At 41.7% G+C, this 19,785-nt stretch overlaps 3 long non-coding RNA genes across 3 annotated transcripts in view; 1 reads left to right on the top strand and 2 right to left on the bottom strand.

Annotated features, from left to right (window-relative positions):
* Positions 1 to 2,415, bottom strand: part of LOC117951241 — a 16,599-nt gene extending 14,184 nt beyond the window's left edge. Inside the window, exon 1 of the long non-coding RNA XR_004658102.1 lies at positions 2,405 to 2,415. This is a non-coding gene — a long non-coding RNA (uncharacterized LOC117951241). The remainder of the gene's footprint in view (positions 1 to 2,404) is intronic.
* An 83-nt stretch (positions 2,416 to 2,498) lies between these two features.
* On the top strand, positions 2,499 to 15,510 carry LOC117951237. Its single transcript, XR_004658098.1, has 3 exons — positions 2,499 to 2,580; positions 3,783 to 3,789; positions 15,500 to 15,510. It is a non-coding gene; the product is annotated as an uncharacterized LOC117951237 (long non-coding RNA).
* The window catches only part of LOC117951236, an 18,171-nt gene continuing 9,686 nt past the window's right edge, over positions 11,301 to 19,785 (bottom strand). The window contains exon 3 of the long non-coding RNA XR_004658097.1: positions 11,301 to 11,428. This is a non-coding gene — a long non-coding RNA (uncharacterized LOC117951236). The remainder of the gene's footprint in view (positions 11,429 to 19,785) is intronic.

The raw sequence follows: 19,785 nt of genomic DNA, 5'->3' as shown, positions 1-19,785 counted from the left end.
TCTCTTTTATATAGACCTTAGTGGTCCCCTATTACTTTGTCTGAATTCTCTTTTATATAGACCTTAGTGGTCCCCTAACACTGTATCTATGTGCCATTTCCTTGACCAACTGCCACTTTGCTCGTTTGAAAGCCATGATGTCTCTCGCTCTCTCATGGGTGGGCCAAATTCTCTGGGTGGGCAAAGCAGAGAAAGGGGAGGTAACTTTGCACCTTATGACCTCATAAGGAGCAAGATTCCAGATTGGCCTATCTGAGCTTTCATTTTCTCAAAGGCACAGCATCATACCCAGGGCTCGGTTTACACCTATCACCATTTCTAGCCCCTGGGGGACCATAGGCAGGCTGGGAGAACTCATATAAATGTTAAAAAAAACTCATAAAGGGAAATCTTCATGCCATGGGACCTTTAAGATTGATCGCAAGGTAACTCGGACAATGATTTATCGCAGTTCAAAATGTTGATTGACAGCCCTAGTAAAAATGGATCTCATATTCAGGTAAAATTCTATCTCTTTTCTGTGATTCTTCTCGTCTACCAGCAGCAGATCTTTTTTTTCTTCTTCTTCTGGAACTCTTTCCTTTTGTGAGAGACTTGAGCCAACGAGGCCATAGTGAGGACAGAGTTATGACCGACTGGCGCTCATCCAGCTACATTCAGCACCTTGACTGTTTCCTGTTTTCTCTTTTCTGTGCTCTGAGATGTTTTTATCAGCCATTATATTTTTACTGTGACAAAAAAAAGCCATCTGCCTGTCTGACTTGTTTTATTTCACACACCTAAAACGGGAGGGAAGAGACAGAGTTAGTGCTAGAGAAATGGCTCTGGAGAAAAGAGGCGAACAAACACAAGATAACAATGAGACGGAGAGCGACAGTGAGACGCTTCTGGGGAAGAAAGAACGAGGAAAAACAAGAGGAGGAGGAGGAGGAGGAGTGAGAAGAGGCGAAAGAATAGAAGAAAGAGAGTTAAGCCAGATTGAGAGTGTCTGCCTCGGGTGGTACTAGTCACCCTGAATTATAAATGGTCTCTCACTTTCCAAGCCAAAACACACAACCACAATATAATACCCATGATGCATTTCCACTGGCAGGCCACTCCGCTGTCCCCTGGGTTAGCCCTCGCCACTAATCTCTGTCCTCTGCTTTCCTTCGCCTCTATCCCTCTCTCTCCGTATTTGCAGTCCCCCGGAGTGAAGGATTTTGCAAACCTTGCCCTCCACTGCTCTCTCCATCTTCCTCGCTCTGGCCAGAGAGCCCTTGCACTGTGTCACAGTGAGCTGCAATCTCCACAGAAATAGCCCCCTTTCCCTTCTTTCCACCCCTCCCTCCAGCTCTTTCTCTGGCTTTATGAAAAGAAAGTACTACATCCACCATTCCCTGAACTCTTTCCATGCTCGGCTGTCCCAGTTTCTTTTCCAGCTAGCGTTTCACATTTTATTCTCTTTCCACATTATGCTGCTGGAGCTTTCAACCTTGCTATCTATTTTATCCAGCGTGGTTGCTCTTTTTTTTTGTTCGTACCGTGAGCTCTCCTGACCTCACACACTGTCTCAGTTGAGCAGCAGCTTCCATCTCTGTCTGCACAGTCAGAAACCAGGATGCTTCCAAATAAACCAGCTGTCTTCATCTGCAATCATAGTGTTGCTGCGACCATGGTTACCAAGTGGGCTACCTTTGTAACACTGGAACAGACTGGTCCATGGTTTACAACAACACAGATTAAATTGTGCATCAGGGAATAAGTGTACATGTGAACAGATATGTGTTTATTAATGACAACATAGTGTACATAATTTCCCGCAAATTTCGGGTCTAGGTGAAGATTACTGGCAGCGGCTTTTCTATTAGTTCTGTTATCTTTATTGTTACTTTTAGTGCCACGGCACATTATCCCAACTGCTATAATTACTATGAATCATGGTTCTTTACATCTGAGTCTCAAACAGCGCCGTCCAACAAGAACCTGGGTGTGTCCGAGGTTTCTGGGTCTGTTAAAAGGAAGTTTTTCCTCGCCACTGTTGCACCAAATCCTTATTCATGGGAAGTTGTGGTCTGGAACTACTCTATCTGCAAAGTGTCCTAAGATAACTCCTGCTGTGATTTGACACTATAAATAAAATTGAATTGAACGACTTAAGTGAAAACCGCTTTCAATGCTGGCCCAGCGGCAGGGGAATATAAGAGTTCTGGTGTTGGGAAGGTTTTATTGGCCAGTGAGCTGGTTTTGCTTGCCCATTGCCTAGTTTGTGTCTTTAGCTGCAGACTGTTGCTCGTCCTGCTGTTGGAATCCTCAACAGTGAAATACAGTCACACTTTACATTGTTAACCTGTTCAAGACAGTTTCTATATAATGGGGGCTAACGTTAACGTTATCTGCTGTCAAGCGTAACATCGGTGTTTACCATCATCACATGCATCGATATTTTTGTAGCCTCTTCAGTTTTGTAGCATCAGAGAGCAGCACAGGCAAAGAAGTGTGCTAGTGTGTATGTGTTAGTTCTTATTCAGTCCAGTAGATGCCGTTTGTTAAGGCACAGGTGCCATATTAGCACCGGGTCTCGGTACCCAACCCTAGTCAGTAGTCCAGAGACACCCAATGAAGAGGATATAATAAGAGAAAGAGGATTTCCAGCGAAGGCGGTTTCCAGGTTTTGAACCACAGCAGTCTGTTACTTTAAGATGTAATAACACCTAATAAGCTGCCAATCAGCAAGGTCTATCATATCAAAATCTAATCTAGGGATGTTTAGATATAAAAAAAAAAGAAATCACAACTGGATTTTGCCCAATATGTTTAATTTTGGGTCTTGGCCTAAATTGACTTGACTAGTAATGAAAAAGCATTAATTTGAGTTTGTTTTTTATTTTTTTCTTCATGTTTACTATCAGTGAAGTGCACTTTGTGACATGAGGACTTTGTACATGTTGTTAATTCAGCTTCCAGTGAATAGCCTTTGTGTATCCAACAGCAGAAATGTTGCTTTGAGCTACCTTTTAATTACAATTACAATTTCACACACATCAAATACATTTGCTGATTAAATCTACTTCTTTGCATACATTCCACATATCCTCAGCACTGGATGTGTCCCTGCAGGGCTTTCAGTAGTGCAGTTACTGTTTCCATAATGGAAACATATTACATGAAGTGGCCCTTATTCCTCCTGCCTTCTCTTCTTCCTGTAACCTAGCCTCGACCAGCACTACAGAAACTGGTCAAAATCCTAGGGAATGAAAGAGGAAAAAAAGTTAATACTCATCATCATCTCCCCAAACCCACACACACTTGCACTCCCCTCTCCTTCTCTCGTTCATCATTTGGCGAGAGAGGAAAATCAAACCGTGTGCGTCCTGCGATTGACTGCCAATGAGCTCCCCTTCGAAATAGTCACTTCTGACAAGACCTCATCTGTTTCCCATTTCAGACTGTGGAAATACCTCTATCCATGCTTTTCACTTGTATACTAATGTGTTTCCATCACCGCACTGGGCTCACACACACACACACACACACACACACACACACACACACACACACATATACATACACATACACGTCTTAATTCAATAGAAAGTCATCTGGTGAAAGCCAAGTTTTCTGGCTGCTATATCTGTCTGTTCCACTGTAAAGTAATATGCGTCAGTGCATGAATAAGGAGAAATCTGGCAGGAGCCATTCCTTGATTTAGTTGTGTGAAGTGGTTAATGCGGAAAATACATTAGAAAAAGCGCACCTCTTGTGTCATGAAATAATATTTGCATAATTATGTAAAAATAGAGCCACGCTGTGGGCTGCACTAATGAGAAGGATTCTGCAGCGGAGGAATGGGCCACACAGCCTGGTAGATGTGTTCATGCACTCATGCACTGTGCTTAGGACGGCTTTGGTTTACACAAATGCACATAGTGCACATAGGCACGCACGCGCACACACACTTTTTTGTTGTTTGAGTGTGTGTGAGTGTCTTGCTTCACATTTGCACTCGGAGCTTTAAAAGGAAAGCAGTCTTGGAGTGGCCCGGCACACCTCCAGGCTCACCACAACAAGGCGCCACTTCCTGTTTGATCTCTGCGTCTGAGATCAGTTTATCATAACATCTCCTCCCTCTTCCTGGAGGGTGAACCGACTCCATAACAAGCTTAATGATCAGCAGTATTGTGCAAAACTCCAACAACTATAATTGCTATAAAAATGCCTCCATGATTTCAGTGTCACAGCAACTGTGTTTACAGCGTTTGTACCAGTGGCAATAGGTCGACATTCTCAGAAAAGCTCAACATGAAGGCTGGAAGCAGGGCTACTCCGGCTCTGTCCATATATTTAACCCAAATAACATATTTACAAACTCTGTGTGGAAAAAGAAGCACCTTCATCTAAAGAAACTCCTGCTGTCTGGATCCAACGCTGAGGGTGGCTGTCGGTAATTGGACTTGATGGGCTTGAATAACACCTTTTAAAGTAAAATGGATAAAAGAACGTTTTAAAGCACCAAACTTATTATTTTTTTCCACACAACATATTTAACCCTCTGTGGTTTGCAAAAGTAGCAATATGAAAATTTCTCAGTTAACAATAGCACATAAACATGTTCTGTATATGTGGATATGTGTGTGTGTGTGGTGGTGCAGGACAAACAAGGCGGGGAGGTGAAATCAAGTTGAGACTGTTGACTCCCACCTATTAGCAACAGCTTACAGCTTCAGGTAACACAGGTAACAAGTCACAGTACCACCAATCGGCTCAAATTTCATAGAAACCCCCCTTCTTCCCAGTGAGCTCCCTACTTAAAGGAGCCCTAGTGAAGGCCCACTTCAGGTTCCAGTTCAGCCGGCTCAGCTGGGTCCAGATGTGCCGGCTTATGACGGTCCACAGTGACCTGCTCTTGCTTGTAAGTTTCAGGTTGGTTTTAAGATCTTATTAAGATTTAAATTGTTTGGCCCTTTTATATTTGGCTGAACTTTTACATCACTAGTCACCAGTCAGGACACTGAGGTCAACCAACCACTTGCTTTTGGATGTACCAAAAGGGGATTGAGCTTTTGCGGTGGGTGATCCCATCCTCTGGACTAGCCTTTGGATGAATATTTGAAATGTGAATACTATACTATATACTATAAACTATATGCAGACTGTATACTGTTAAGTCCCTGCTAAAGACACCTGTTTACTCTGGCCTTTGGTCTTAGCTGAGTCAAAGTTTTTTCTTGTTGACGTATGGTGTATTGTTACCTAATAATTCTTGTATTTAATATTGTTTAGCACATTGGTCAACCATGGTTGGTTTAACGTGCTACATGACGTTGCCATCATAGGGGGGGGCTCCAGGTGGCCATTATGAGAGATGAAGACGTATTTGGCGTTGGGGGCGTTGGGGACATAGAACAGAGGAAAGCAGTGGTGAGATGAAGGGATTGGAGTGAAAGGGCTGGCATCCGATGTCCAATGTGATCCAAGTGACCAGGGAGCAGCAGCGTCCGTGAGGATCTCCCCCAGGACTGTATATGAACGTTGTATGGTGCTAAATGAGGTTGCACATGCAAGACTGTCCTCACAAAAAACACATGATCAATTATTTGTTTAAAAATGTAATATCAAATGTTTGTTGTAGCATGATGTTCCTATATCGCTACAAGAAATCCAGAAATTCTATCATGGAGAGGAGGGTGGTTGGTTGGGTACGGTTCTTATCCTGTCTCCTATCAACAGTCAACATTGGTTTCTTTGAACCATAATCAATCTTTACTTAATTTCACACAACAAAACTGCTGCTGCTGCTTGACCGGATCAGCAAAATGCTTGTATGGGACATTTTTGCTAGGCAGTGATAAACAACCCCCTATTTGGTAATTTAGTTATGAGAATTTATTGCCAATACAGTTGGCTGTGTAGCCTGCGAGTTAATTAACTATTGGGGCCGTGTGCATGTACATGTGATTAAGATTTTAATGTGATGTGTGTCACATTTGTAATGCGACAGAGCATTACTCTGCAGACGCAGCATGCAGACCTCGGGTGTCGATGGTGCGGCTCAGGGAAGAAAACTGTCTGCATGTGTCTGGATCTGGGGTGCACAGCGCGCCCGCTCAGCAGATCCTACACTCCGTCCAAGTGTCAGAAGCAACGTTAAACCTCAGGGGTGTTCAGGAGAACACACACACACACACACACACACACACACACACACACACACACACAGACATGGACGGGGAGCGAGAGAGTGTCGCCAACTTGCCTCGAAATGTGTTGGTTTCTGGAAGCCAGGTCTCATTAGCATCCTTTCTTTGCGTTGTTGACAACAGCCTAAAGGTGGCAGGGCACGCTAGGTCGGCCAATGCATATTTGTGTGTGTGTGTGTGTGTGTGTGTGTGTGTGTGTTATGAGTGTTCGTTTCTTGAGCAGTGGGTGCTTAGTTCCTTATGTTCTTTGGGCGATTTTCTGTTGTTCTCTATTATTCTCACAAACAACAATGCTCATCCTGCCTCCCTCATCTCTGCTGCATCTTCAGTGTGTCTGATCTGTGGAAGCGGCTCATATCATGATCTTACAAGTATAAGGCTCTAGCTGTGGTCTAAGCAGTTCTTTTCACATCCTAAATACTCTTTGTCAAAATAACAGACTAGCTGAATATATAACAGCCACATTGATGAGTCTTTTTAAGATTGTTTTAGTTGGCTTTTTTTTTAAATATTTGACAGAATACAGGTTAAGTGAAACTGGGGGAGGGAGAGAGGGGGAGAGGGGGAGAGAGAGAGAGAGAGAGAGAGAGAGAGGGGCATGACATGCAATGACAGTCCCAAGCCTGGAATTGAACCCACAGCATTGTGGTAATGTGGCGTGCACTGTAACCACTCTGCAACCAAGGCTCTCCTAAGTCCCATTTTTACAGTTCTCATATTATGCTTTTCTGGATTTTCCCTTTCCTTTATTGTGTTTTCTTACACAGCTTGGTTGAATTCTAAGACATTCTGCGGTCGGTTATTTTCTTGATAACAGACCGTTTTTAAGTATAACACGCCGTTGCCATGCATAGCAGAGCATTGACATGGTCGCAGTTATGTTCAGCGTGGAGGACAGCAGCTATCAATCCGCTGAAAGGAGTCCGTATAATGTATAAGCTGTGGCAAGTAGTGGTAAAATGTGGACTACCTTCTGTCCTCCAGTTCAAGCAATGACAGCAGATCTGGATGGCACCTATCACTACATCTTTATATACGGTCAATAATTGCTATGCAGTAACAGCCATAGGGACAACAACGCTAATTCGTTAGCTTACGTTGTAACATGTTCAACATTAACTAAGGCGGTTGTGCAAAATGGAAAAAAGATAAATAAGGAAATAAATGTCTGGTATGGTTGAATGAACTTTAAGACCCAAACGCAGAGATGAGAACGGCAGGCAGGCAGGAGGAGGCAAAAATGAATTTATTGTCCAGAACAGAAAAACAGTCCAACAAGAAACCAGAGTCCAAGCATCCAAAAACTATCCAAATATCCCAAAGTCCAAAAACCGGGGTTCGGGGGGGAAACAAGGCGAGGAAAAGACAGGAAGCAACAACAGGGAAAACTACACAAGGAAACTCACAGCAAAGATCAGGAACACCGACGGGAACACGCTGACAGGACACAGTACCGACAGGAAGTCAAACCGGAACGATCTGACAAGAGACAAGGAAGCACAGACACAAAGTTAACGAGGTAATGAGAGGCAGGTGACAAGGGGGCGGGGAAGCAGGTGGATAACAGCAGGTAATCACAAGAGCGGGAAGACACAGGAAGTAAAACTAAAACAGGACAAGACAAAAATCAGACTTCAAAATAAAACAGGAAACAGAAGATTTAGAAACTCAGGGGAACACAAGACAAGGGAGGAACCAGACAACAACACAAGATCAGGGAGCAACCACAAAATTAACAGAAAACAAAATACGGAGCCCCCCCCCCCCCAAAAAAAAAAACCCATAACAATGTCAACATTAATATTCCCAAAGAAGCTATTCACTGTGTCTCACTTCACCGTCAACGGAAATGTTCAGTTTAATGTGAATTAGAGTGATTAAAACAACAGCTACATACAGCTATGGTGATAGCAGGGCAGCACCCCTGTACCCCTGATGTACACACACATGCTCAGTACCTATTCATGCACTAAACGGAGAAAAATCGGAGTGGGGGGGGGGGGCTGTCCGTGGAAAGGCACCCCGAGCAGGGATTACTACTTGCGTCAAATTATTGATTTATTTGCTTAATAGCCATGCAATACGCGAGATAACGTAGAGCAAGGCAGTTGTTATAGCAAATACAAGCCATTAAGGCTGTTTCAAGACCACTTCCCTTTGCGTCGGGGTCATGATCACCCTGTCAGGGTTGTATTCGGTATATTAACAGCCTTGCTATACATTATCCCTTACATATATCTTTTTGGTGCATGTTATAGAGGGTTTTCACCGACATGACGTTCTGGACAGAAACAAGGATATGCGGCCATATTGGAAGCACTCGGTGTTAACAACTGAACAGAGTACAGTGGCGTGCATTTGGAAGTGAATATAGCCATTCAACAGAAAAGCGTCCAAGATGCAAAAGCATACAGGGAAGGACTTGGACCACAAGAAAAGGCGTGATATTTTGAGAAATTACAGTTTATTGGCGGTGCAGATCCCTACGAGTTGGCTCCCTCTTCTTGGATCCGTGACGACCCGGTTATTCTTCCTTCAGTTGCCTATCCTGACGTAGTCAACTACCTGGTTTTCTTGCAGAGCACCTACACAGCTGCAGACCTTAGGTCCTACAAAAGTTAGGAGGCCTACAACCAGACGGTGTGTGGATGAGTAAGGGAGACTTAGTACCAAGTCTTTAACAACTGTTGTGTTGTAAAGGCCAAAGTAAGTAATGCAATACCATCTTTAATCAACCTAACCCTAACTGTATGATATCAGTGCTATACTCAAGGTGTAGCCAAGTGACTCTCTGTCTTTTTTTTTCATTTCCAAGACCCCCAGTTTGCTATCTACACTATCTAAGTGAGTTTGAGCTTTGCCAACCACAAGTGCCTCCTTTCCTTTGATAACTTCTGGTATTCCTCTGGTATTCAACTTTTGGAAGTCAATTATATTCCGAATGTTTTTCTCAGTCTGACCTATTGGTACAACCTAAAACACGACAATAATTAACCCTTTTCCTTGACCACGTTTGTGATCAACTTCAGTGCCTGTGCTTTGTTGCAGAGTAACTCCAATCTGGCAACTTACGGTCTGATGACGCGTCGTGAAAACCCTCTACGAGTTCCCTAAGTGAAAAATCACCCCCCAGGGACTTACCATCTCTAACTGAAAACTCTGTTTACGAACTCCTCCAAATAGCTCTATTGTAGTCCAGCCTTTACTTCCTTGACAATCGTGCATCACTTTGTAACGCACATTATAATACTCGCCTAGTTGCTAGCATTACACACCCTCAAACTCTGTGCCTGACTGGCTAGTAGTCCTTGCCTAGCTTCTGCACATGTGTAACTCCCAACAAAAATGTAATAGATGCTTCAATCTGTATCTAAAACAGAGAGCACAACCCACATGGTGAAAAGAGGAGATGCCGCAATGTGCAGTACAACAAAAATATGTGTTTTTTAATTAAACCACGTAAACCTATTCTGATGTAACCTCTAAATAAATATATGTAAAAGGTCTATATTAAAGAGACTTCAGATACAGTATTAGGGTACCACTAAGGTCTATATAAAAGAGACTTCAGATACAGTATTAGGGGACCACTTAGGTCTATATAAAAGAGACTTCAGATACAGTATTAAAGAGACTTCAGATACAGTATTAGGGTACCACTAAGGTCTATATAAAAGCGACTTCAGATACAGTGTTAGGGGACCACTCAGGACTATATAAAAGAGACTTCAGATACAGTGTTAGGGGACCACTCAGGACTATATAAAAGAGAGCACCATGTCATGAGACCTTTAACAAGTATACAAAAGCATTGTATTTCTTTTGTATGGGGAAACTTTTTCAAAATAAGTCGTTGTGTTTTAAGCTATCTTTGTGGCTTGATTATAAACTTAAAAATAAATAAATTGTTTTAAAGAAGAATTTGGTCAGTTTACAGCTCTTTCATTGAATCGAGAGAAATACGGAAAAAATAGGATAATGGTACAGTCTTCATGCTACACTAATGGTGGTATTACGAATTTCCTCTGTGTACACATATCCTCTACAAGTATAAGTGTGACGGTAAAATGCAACAGAAAACCCAAGAGACAGTAAACAACAAGTAAATGGGGGATAAATAAACACAATAAAACAGGAAATGCCGGGCTTTTCCGCCTTTAACGGACAGGACAACTAGGTGGGAAAGGGGAGAGGGGGGTTGGAGTTAAACCCTGAACCTCCGTGTCAAGGCATACACCTCTAAGTAAATGTGCTTCTGCTCTACCAGCTGAGTCGACGCGGTCACCGTTTTGTTGCTTAGTTTTTTTTGCCTTTTTACAAAAAGGAAATTGATTATTTTTATGTTTTTTTAACTTTTCTGGATGTTTTTTTTTTCAAATTTATGTTTTGCCTCTGAGGCTTTGTCGCCTTTTCCAAGGCTTTTATTGACAATTTTGTTTTGTTTTTTCCCCAAAGTTGTTTCCGACAATTGTTGCCTTTTTCCCCCAACATTTTAATGCATTTTTTGTTGCTTTTCTCAATACATGCAGAAATTGGCCCACGTCCTCCCTAGATAGTTAGAGATCACACTATGTTAATGTAACTGTAAACAGTTGTTGACTTGACATCAGTTTTTAGTTTTGTTGGGTTTAGGAAAAGAACGGGGAAAGGAACCATCACACGCATTACACTGCGACAACAAACCAACGGTTGTGGTTAGGAGAAGAAAAACGTGGAAAAGAACAGCAACACAACCAAAGTGTCTGGGGTGAAAGTCCTGTGTTGTTTATGCAGATGTTTGCGTTTCCACACTACTTGCTACAGTAATCATGCTGTTAACAGAAAATGTGCTTCTATTAAAATACATTCGTTTAAAATTCGTGCTCACCACCATGTAAAAAATCTGAATATCATGTCCCTGTACATTAATCCGTAGATTAAATAACGTCACAGAGGCTTTTTTTGATAGTCTTAATTAGCTTTGTAGCAACTTATTTGGCAATTTACTATCAAAAATTAAACAAGAGTAATCTCAAGACACTTTACAGATTACAGAGAGTATGTCTAGACCACATTCTCTAATTTACGAAGACACAACAATTCCAGTAATTCCAATAAGAGCAAGCTTTTAGTGCAACAGTGGTAAGGAAAAAACTTATTTTTAAGGAGAAACCTTGGACAAACCCAGGCTTGTGTTAGGCGGTGTCTGAAAGTGCCGGTTGGGGGTGTGAGGAACAGTAGCAATAATAGTCACAATAATGATATTGGAACTATGAATAGAAATAGTAGTTGTAGTATTTCTGTCACGGTAAAATGAGTCAAATGCACGACTCGGACAGGGAATCCCAGGTAAGTAGATTTATTGTTCCAAGAACAATGCTGGCAAAGGTACTAAAGGAGCAGTTTATAATCGTCGGCAGGAAACAGGCAAAAGTCCAATAACGCTGGGAAATCAAACGCTAGGGAAACCGCTGGACTACAACCTGGCAGCGATGAGTGGGAATGGTGAGCATTTAAGCACTGGGAAATGGGGAAGCTGAAACAAACAGGTGAATCCAACTAGGGGCGGAGATGGTAATCATACAGGCGGGAAACAAACAAAGGCAGGGTAGACAGCTGATATGAATGAAAAGTGGATTTCAAAATAAAACAGAAAACATGAAACCATCTACAACAGAAATTTGACAAAACCTTGACAAGTTCATAGCGTAGCAGGACACTGCATGGTGTAGCAGGGCGTAGCAGGGCACGGAGCAAGACCACGGCGACAGCTGCATCTATGATTTAGGTGCCACCCGAGTCTAAGGAAAACTACTGGGCGAGGAAATATAAGGACTCCGGGGAATTAGCTCCCCAGATCTCGGTGAGTAACAAGATTTCTGGGACATGAATGTACACAGATGCAAAGATAGAGGAGAAAGGAGCTCAGTGTGGAGGAACCAGTGTCCAAAGGAAGGACGTCCCGCAGTCTAAAACTATAACAGCATAAATAAGAACTGGTCCAAGGAAACCCTGATCCAGCTCTATAAGGGTTGGTAGGTGAATTTGAACTTTGAAGAGAAGCAGAGAAGAGAAGAATGGCTTGAATGTAACAGACATTCATTAACATCAAAAAGTTTTTTAAAAAAGTTGAATTTTTGCAACCTAATTAAATTTTAGTTCACATTATTATTTTACCAATAAACAACAATGCCTTTTGCGAAGAAGTTCAAAGCTGCCTCATACATGAAAGCAGAAATACCAGGTAGAACATATTAAAGCATTGTTCTGATTTGCTGGGCTTTTATCACCTAGTCTGCAGCTTCTCATTCCTCAACACTACACTCAACCCTACAGCAGCTTATATTACGTAACAACTTGAAAAAATGAAGAAATCAGGAAGATGCCACCGTTGTATTTAGATCAGCGGTGCATTATTTAGAAACACTATAACAGATTTCTTAGCAGCTCTGCTTCATAAATTTCCTGTAATGCACAGCATATGACAAAGAAATGCAGAGGAGGTTATATCTGTGTTAGACTCTAACTCAATAATAGCCAATCTGCGCCCCTATTTTACAACTTTACCATCCTCAGATTTCGTCATGTTGTCACAACGTGTGTGTTGTAATAGGGAGCTGATGCAACGCAGTAAAACAAGGGAAAGTGAAGAGCCGGCTGTTGTCTAGCAAGTTGTGGAAGGAAGGTGAGGAAAACACTCAAAAGCACAAGTGTGTGTCGGCGTGTGCACGGTGACACCGAATGCGCGCACACACACACACACACACACACACACAGCAAGAATCTGTTCAATTATCTAGAAAGTTGGTATTAGAGAGCATGAAAGAGTGGTCGGTTATAGGGAAACAGAAGGCGAGCCGAGCAGTAATTCTTCCACTCATGAATCATTTATGAGCATTTGCGTGTGTGTCTATAAATTTGTGTGTCTGTGTGTGTGTGTGTGTGTGTGTGTGTGTGTGTTGCTGTGGCTCCTATGAACCGCAACAATGCCAGTTTGTCAGGTCAGCAGCCATTACTATCTCCTTCTATAAAACCAAATAAAGACAGTTGACCATAACCCAGCACTAATCTTGCCTTACATCACACTATTGATTTCCATTATCTTCCCAAAGCATTGTGGGAAGGACAGACCGTATGAAGGCAATGCAACAGTGATGTGATTAACATTGTGTCTCAAGGGGAAAATCTCCGTGCAATATTTTGGGAAGGACAGGAGAGGAGCCAAAGTTGTAATCAAAGATTTATGAGACAGTACAATCATAACTGTCTCACAGGCCATCACATGACCCACATGCTTTGGTTACCGTTTGTCCTACCACCATGATGAGTGAAGACGAAATCTGGGGCAACCAGTCTAAGTTCAGAGTCTCAATCCTGTAGCTTGCCAACCAGCCATCTGGCCTGGGAATCTTTAAACTCCAAGAATCTGTGGGATCTGAGGAGTTGATGTTGTTCGATGTCTCTCTGTGGACTGGACCTTCGCTGTGTAGTGGTTCTCAAGTCTCTACCAAAAACATGACCCTTCTAATGGAATTCACTGACTTTTTGACTGTGGATTTAGGCACAGCTCGCTTGTGCTCGGTGGGAATAACGACTGCCTCCTACGTTCCGATGCTGGCGCCCAAATGAACGTGAGGAGACGTTAATCTAGCAATCTCATTTAGCCTAGTTCATAGTCTATTGGTCAGCTCACGGACTCATGAAGTTCCCCCATTGCTTGATTTGCAAGCCCAGCAAAGATAAAAAAATAAGTGAAAGTTACTTGTCTATTCATACTTCCTTAAAGTCCATGGTATAGATTTCTGCACCAAGGCTGGATTTTGGGAAAGAGACTTCAGATACAGTATTAGGGGACCACTAAGGTCTATATAAAAGAGACTTCAGATACAGTATTAGGGGACCACTAAGGTCTATATAAAAGAGACTTCAGATACAGTATTAGGGGACCACTAAGGTCTATATAAAAGAGACTTCAGATACAGTATTAGGGGACCATTAAGGTCTATATAAAAGAGACTTCAGATACAGTATTAGGGGACCACTAAGGTCTAAAAAGGTCCAATGAGCACCATGTCATGGGACCTTTTACAAAATAAAAAGAATGTCTTAAAATAAAACAATATAGTGGTGTCATTATACCTGGGATACATAACCATTAAATAATTTGATAAAATGTGATATCCTCTTATCATACTTGATAAACCAGACTTTTTATGGTAATATATTGATCACAAAACTTTTTTTTTAAACAAACACATTTCTATTTGTGCCCAACTGGTTGATTTTTCCCCAAACAGAAACCTTTTTATATTGACGCTCTGGGTCAGGACATACAGTATGTTTAAATGACATGCGGTACAAGAATGCACCAGTAAGGTTGAGGAAAAGATGACAACGGGACATCTCCTGGGTGAAAGTCCCGTGTTGTTTGACCCATCTCCCCCCCCCCCCCCCCCCCCCCCCCCCCCCCCCCAGAACCAAACTCCTACGCAGATTTTCGTTCTTTCATGCTACTCTCTACCGTTGTTTCTCTTAATACTACGTCATGTTACAGTGAGAACGGGTTGGTGTGACAGAGAAGAACTCAGTCATACAGGTGGCCCTTTAAGGTATCAAGCTTGAGAGGTACAAGTTGAAATTTCAGTAAGGATGCGTACTGAGTGACATACTTTGGAGGTGACCTCAGCAAACTCTGAGGATAACAAGTCCTGGGAGCACATGTGTTTCTGTTAGAAAGCTGCTGGCAAAAAGGATGTTTGAACTGCACCTATGCAACAACAATATTAAAAAAAAGATGAAATAAAGCAATCTGCAAGACAAAGATTCCTAGAGCCAGAGATTTTCCCGTGTGACTTCTCACTTGACAGTCGCATTAAGTCTCAGAATGAGCAGCCTGTTGTGTCAGAGAGGGGTGAAAAAGATCCTTTCAGCATGTTCAAAGACTCAGCTAGTCACGCTCACAACGTGATTTGAAGATTATTTTTCATAGTGTTTTCACATAAGCATTCATTGCCAACAGGCTGTTGCTCCACATCTATATATAACATCTCTATCATCTTTAGTGCCAGGGGAGATTCATCTGGAGGTAGTGGTGGCTGGAAGAGAGATACAGGAAGAAGTGAATTTTATTTTCAATTAACCTACTTTGAACAGCCTCTTTAGTGCTTTTTTTATTTTTGGGTGGGAGCAGATATGGAGTCGTTCTGTGCGCTAACACTGTGTATATTTTCCAGTTTGGTGTCCTGTTATCATGCAGGTTCATCGCACACCCACTCCTCCTCACTGTGCTGGGATTAAGACATCAGATTCCTTGCCACCGTCTTCCTACACAGTGGATTAAGACCAAAGCAAACCCCAGGTTGTTGCTTTCAATCTTTCCTCTCCTAATTTTCCTCGGTCTCATTCTAAAGCAGCCTTCTTTCCTCCTAAATGAGCCTCTTCAAGAGGATGAGCCCAGCTTATTGCTGAATATCTCCATTTTTAGGCGATTAAGGCCACTTGATGGATATCCAGCCACAGTCATCAGCTTGTGATGTTTAGAGTCTCTGACCCTGAAATGCCAATTTGATTTGCATATTTTTGCTTTAGTTTGAATTTGAAGCATCCTACTGAACTTGTGAATGAGACAACCATGCAGATGTTATTGATTTCCTGCTGATTCCCAAAAGTGCAACAGAGTGGCTCATTTGTCATGTGCTTAGACACTGTCGGCGTGATGCTTCACGATCAAATATCATTGTATGTGACCAGCGCACACGGGTGTTACTGAGTCAAACATGATTTGCCAGCACTTGGTTAACAGTCCAATACAATGTTTGATTTACAGAGGCCATCTGTACTTACTGCAAGTGGAATCAATACTAAGAGCATCAGCGCTTGAAGCCAGCCCGAGCCAGCGGCTTTAACCATCAGGCCTACTTACAGTAAGGCCAGAGGAGACAATTACCTGGCTCCTGACCTTAATCAACTTTAGAGCCATTAAGGCTGACTGGTCGGGAGACGGAACAAATGAAGGGTCAGAAAGCAGATTTGAAATGAGTGCGGTCAGCCGTAATGTTGGAGTGAATCAGTGCTGTCTGCTAATGATGAGACTAGAGTTGACATTTGCACCGGTCGATAGCAACTTTATATGGAAGCCAGTTTCTGCCAGGTAAATAGTAAAATAGCAGGGTGTTCAAATACTTGTTTTCCTCACTGTATATATGTATAAATATATTAATAAAATATCAATGTGGATGGACCAGGTCAGCACTTTATTTGAAGGACCAAAAACAGGATGAAGTAATGCTTAGTCATGACTACAACATTACAATTGACAATTAAAGTCTTTCCACTGGCCTCCTGTCCCTCAAATAATTGATTTTAAAATACTTCTGTTTAGGGCCAAAATACATTTCTGATGTGCTGCTACATTATGAACCACCCAGAACTCTCCGGAGGTCTGGGACACGTCTGCTTTCTGTCCCAGAGTCACAACTAAGCTGGGAGAAGCAGCGTTCAGTTTTTTTTCAATGCTCCACATATCTGGGACAACCTCCCAGAAAACTGCAGGTCCCTCGCAACTTTTAATCAAAGCTGAAAACTTTTCTTTTTGATGCTGCCTTTCATAAAATAATTGTTTATTTCTTACACTGCACTGAAATTGTTATTCTTGTATTTCATACCTGTTTTATTCCATTGCTGTTTTATATTTTGAACTGTTTTAACGGCTCTTTAATGTTATATGTAAAGCACTTTGGATTGCCTTGTTGCTGAAATGTGCTACACAAATAAAGCTGCTTGCATTGCGATTTTTTTTTTTTTAAGTTAGCACTAAAGAAGACATTAACATCATTAATAAATCAGAAATCATGATGGTCGAAATACCTTTAGTGATGCAATACTAAATGTATTGTTTTGCATTAAGTCCTGTGTCTGAGATACTATTATTCCTTGTACATTGCTGATAGTTGATGTAGTATTGAAGTATTACATGATTGAACTCCTGCTTCTTCATGCTCGCAGTCATGTGTGAATTCAGTATATTTCATGTACCATTATTATAAAGTGTAACCCTTGACTATTTATTTCAATATTTTTACTGAGCATATTGTATGTATGTATTTCACTGTGAAAAGAGTTTTAAATTTATCGTATCAGTTTGAAATAGAAAGAAACATGACAGTCCTTTCTCTTTCAGGGCAGATATGGGCTTCCATAGTTAGGATACACAGCAGTGGAATCTTTAGGCGTCTTGTAATCATCCCTTGACATTGGAACGGAAAGGCTTTTAGTAAAGTGCAACCTCTTCCCGACATGGTAAAGCCTTGAACGGAGTCACCAGAGCTTATTTTCTGAAGCAGCCTCAACAGCTGGTCTCACTTCAAACAAGCTAAGCCATTTTATATGTATGATGCTAGTGGGTGTGCTCAAAGGCTCTTAGATTTATTATTAAGGGAATGAAGAGGTCTACCTTTATGAATCAAAGCGTCTTCATATGTGCACTGGTATCAGCTGGCCTCCGTGACTAAGCCAACAGTACATTATCCAAGTTTGATCTGCTTGGATTTCATATGTATAAGAAGCGTTGAAATTAGAGATGCTCCAATTCCAATTTGTTTGCTTCCCAATTCAGATTCCATTGGCCTATACCAATACCGAGTACCGATCTGATACTAGTATATTTTATTATGTGTCGACCCTCTGAGGTCTAAGGGCATTTAAACATTTCTTACTATATAGTGACAGACACATTTTTTCTAGAGCAATGTGTAAAGAGATAATTTGGTGCTAAAGCTGAAACTTAGATGTTGGCTTTTTGAAAGTCCTCAAAACTCTTTAAAAAAACAACCTTGACTTATAATGTGTTGTAGGAATTGTTCCAGTTGACCAATGAGTTTACCAAAGTCTTATTTAAGTCTTATTCTCTATTTAACACCGGGCACGTCTGCCGTTCAAGTCAATGCTTGATATTGCTTGATTTATTGCAGCTGGAGGTGAAAGTGACATGACCGTGAGAAAGTCTGGCCAACCCCGGGACCGTAACTCTGTATTTAACAACATGATTTTTGGATTTTCCTTTGACGGTTTACCAACACCAACGCTCAAGAATGGAGTTTACATTTGGCTGTGGCTGTTTGTGTGTGTGTGTGTGTGTGTGTGTGTGTGTGTGTGTCTGTGAATACCTGTTGCACCAATGCAAATACAGCATTCATGTCTTATCGGATTTATTGTTACTACCAGTTTTCAACGTGTAAATATATAATCTGTTAACATTCTGGAACATTCTTATTTTAAATTAGACAAAAGTTCAATGCAAGCTTTCTGCACTTGACGTTTTTTTACATGGTGCTAAGGACACATTTACACTCACCTAAAGGATTATTAGGAACACCTGTTCAATTTCTCATTAATAAATGCAATTATCTAATCAACCAATCACATGGAAGTTGCTTCAATGCATTTAGGGGTGTGGTCCTGGTCAAGACAATCTCCTGAACCCCAAACTGAATGTCAGAATGGGAAAGAAAGTTGATTTAAGCAACTTTGAGTGTGGCATGGTTGTTGGTGCCAGACAGGCCGGTCTGAGTATTTCACAATCTGCTCAGTTACTGAGATTTTCACGCACAACCATTTCTAGCGTTTACAAAGAATGGTGTGAAAAGGGAAAAACATCCGGTATACGGCAGTCCTGTAGGCAAAGATGCCTTGTTGATGCTAGAGGTCAGAGGAGAATGGGCCGACTGAGTCTAGCTGATAGAAGAGCAACTTTGACTGAAATAACCACTCGTTACAACCGAGGTATGCAGCAAAGCATTTGTGAAGTCACAACCTTGAGGCGGATGGGCTACAACAGCAGAAGACCCCACCGGGTATCACTCATTTCTACTACAAATAGGAAAAAGAGGCTACAGTTTGCAAGAGCTCACCAAAATTGGACAGTTGAAGATTGGAAAAATGTTGTCTGGTCTGATGAGTCTTTATTTTTGTAGATACATACAGATGGTAGAGTCAGAATTTGGCGTAAACAGAATGAGAACATGGATCCATCATGCCTTGTTACCACTGTGCAGGCTGGTGTTGGTGGTGTAATGGTGTGGGGGGTGTTTTCTTGGCAAACTTTGGGCCCCTTTGTGCCAATTGGGGTTCCCGTGCACGGGACGTAAACTCGCCGTTTTTCGAAAGTGCTGACTTCTTTCCTAAATTGTAAGCATTAAACCGTCATAAACACGCTCATGCCATACATCATTTGAAAGCTTAGAGTCTCCTGATTCCATTGAGCACACGAAGCAATAAGGTGACTCACAACGGTGATAATCATGTTCTGAAGTAAAGAAACACAGAAAGATTTAATCGAGTGTGTGTTTCCTACCTGTCTCCTCGTGTCTTTAATCACAGCGGTGAAAGATCGCCCAAAACCTTAGTTTCCTACATCGAAAACACCCTAAGGTATTAGAATATCCAAGCCTTGTAATCCATAATTATCTGGTCCCCTCACAATCTTGTAGTTTCAGCCCAAGTTTTGACGTAGAGAAATCTAGAGAGTGCATCATTTATTGGTTTCTATAGCGTGTATCTTTTTCCGTGAACACGGTACAGCAAAACCAAAGACAGCGTTACATTCTCTGGCTTGTGTAGTTTGCAATGA

The sequence above is a fragment of the Etheostoma cragini genome, chromosome 10 (genome assembly GCF_013103735.1).
Source record: "Etheostoma cragini isolate CJK2018 chromosome 10, CSU_Ecrag_1.0, whole genome shotgun sequence".
Lineage (NCBI taxonomy): Eukaryota > Metazoa > Chordata > Actinopteri > Perciformes > Percidae > Etheostoma > Etheostoma cragini.
The sequence above is the reverse complement of the archived record's forward strand: the minus strand, read 5'-3'. Positions and strand labels throughout refer to the sequence as shown.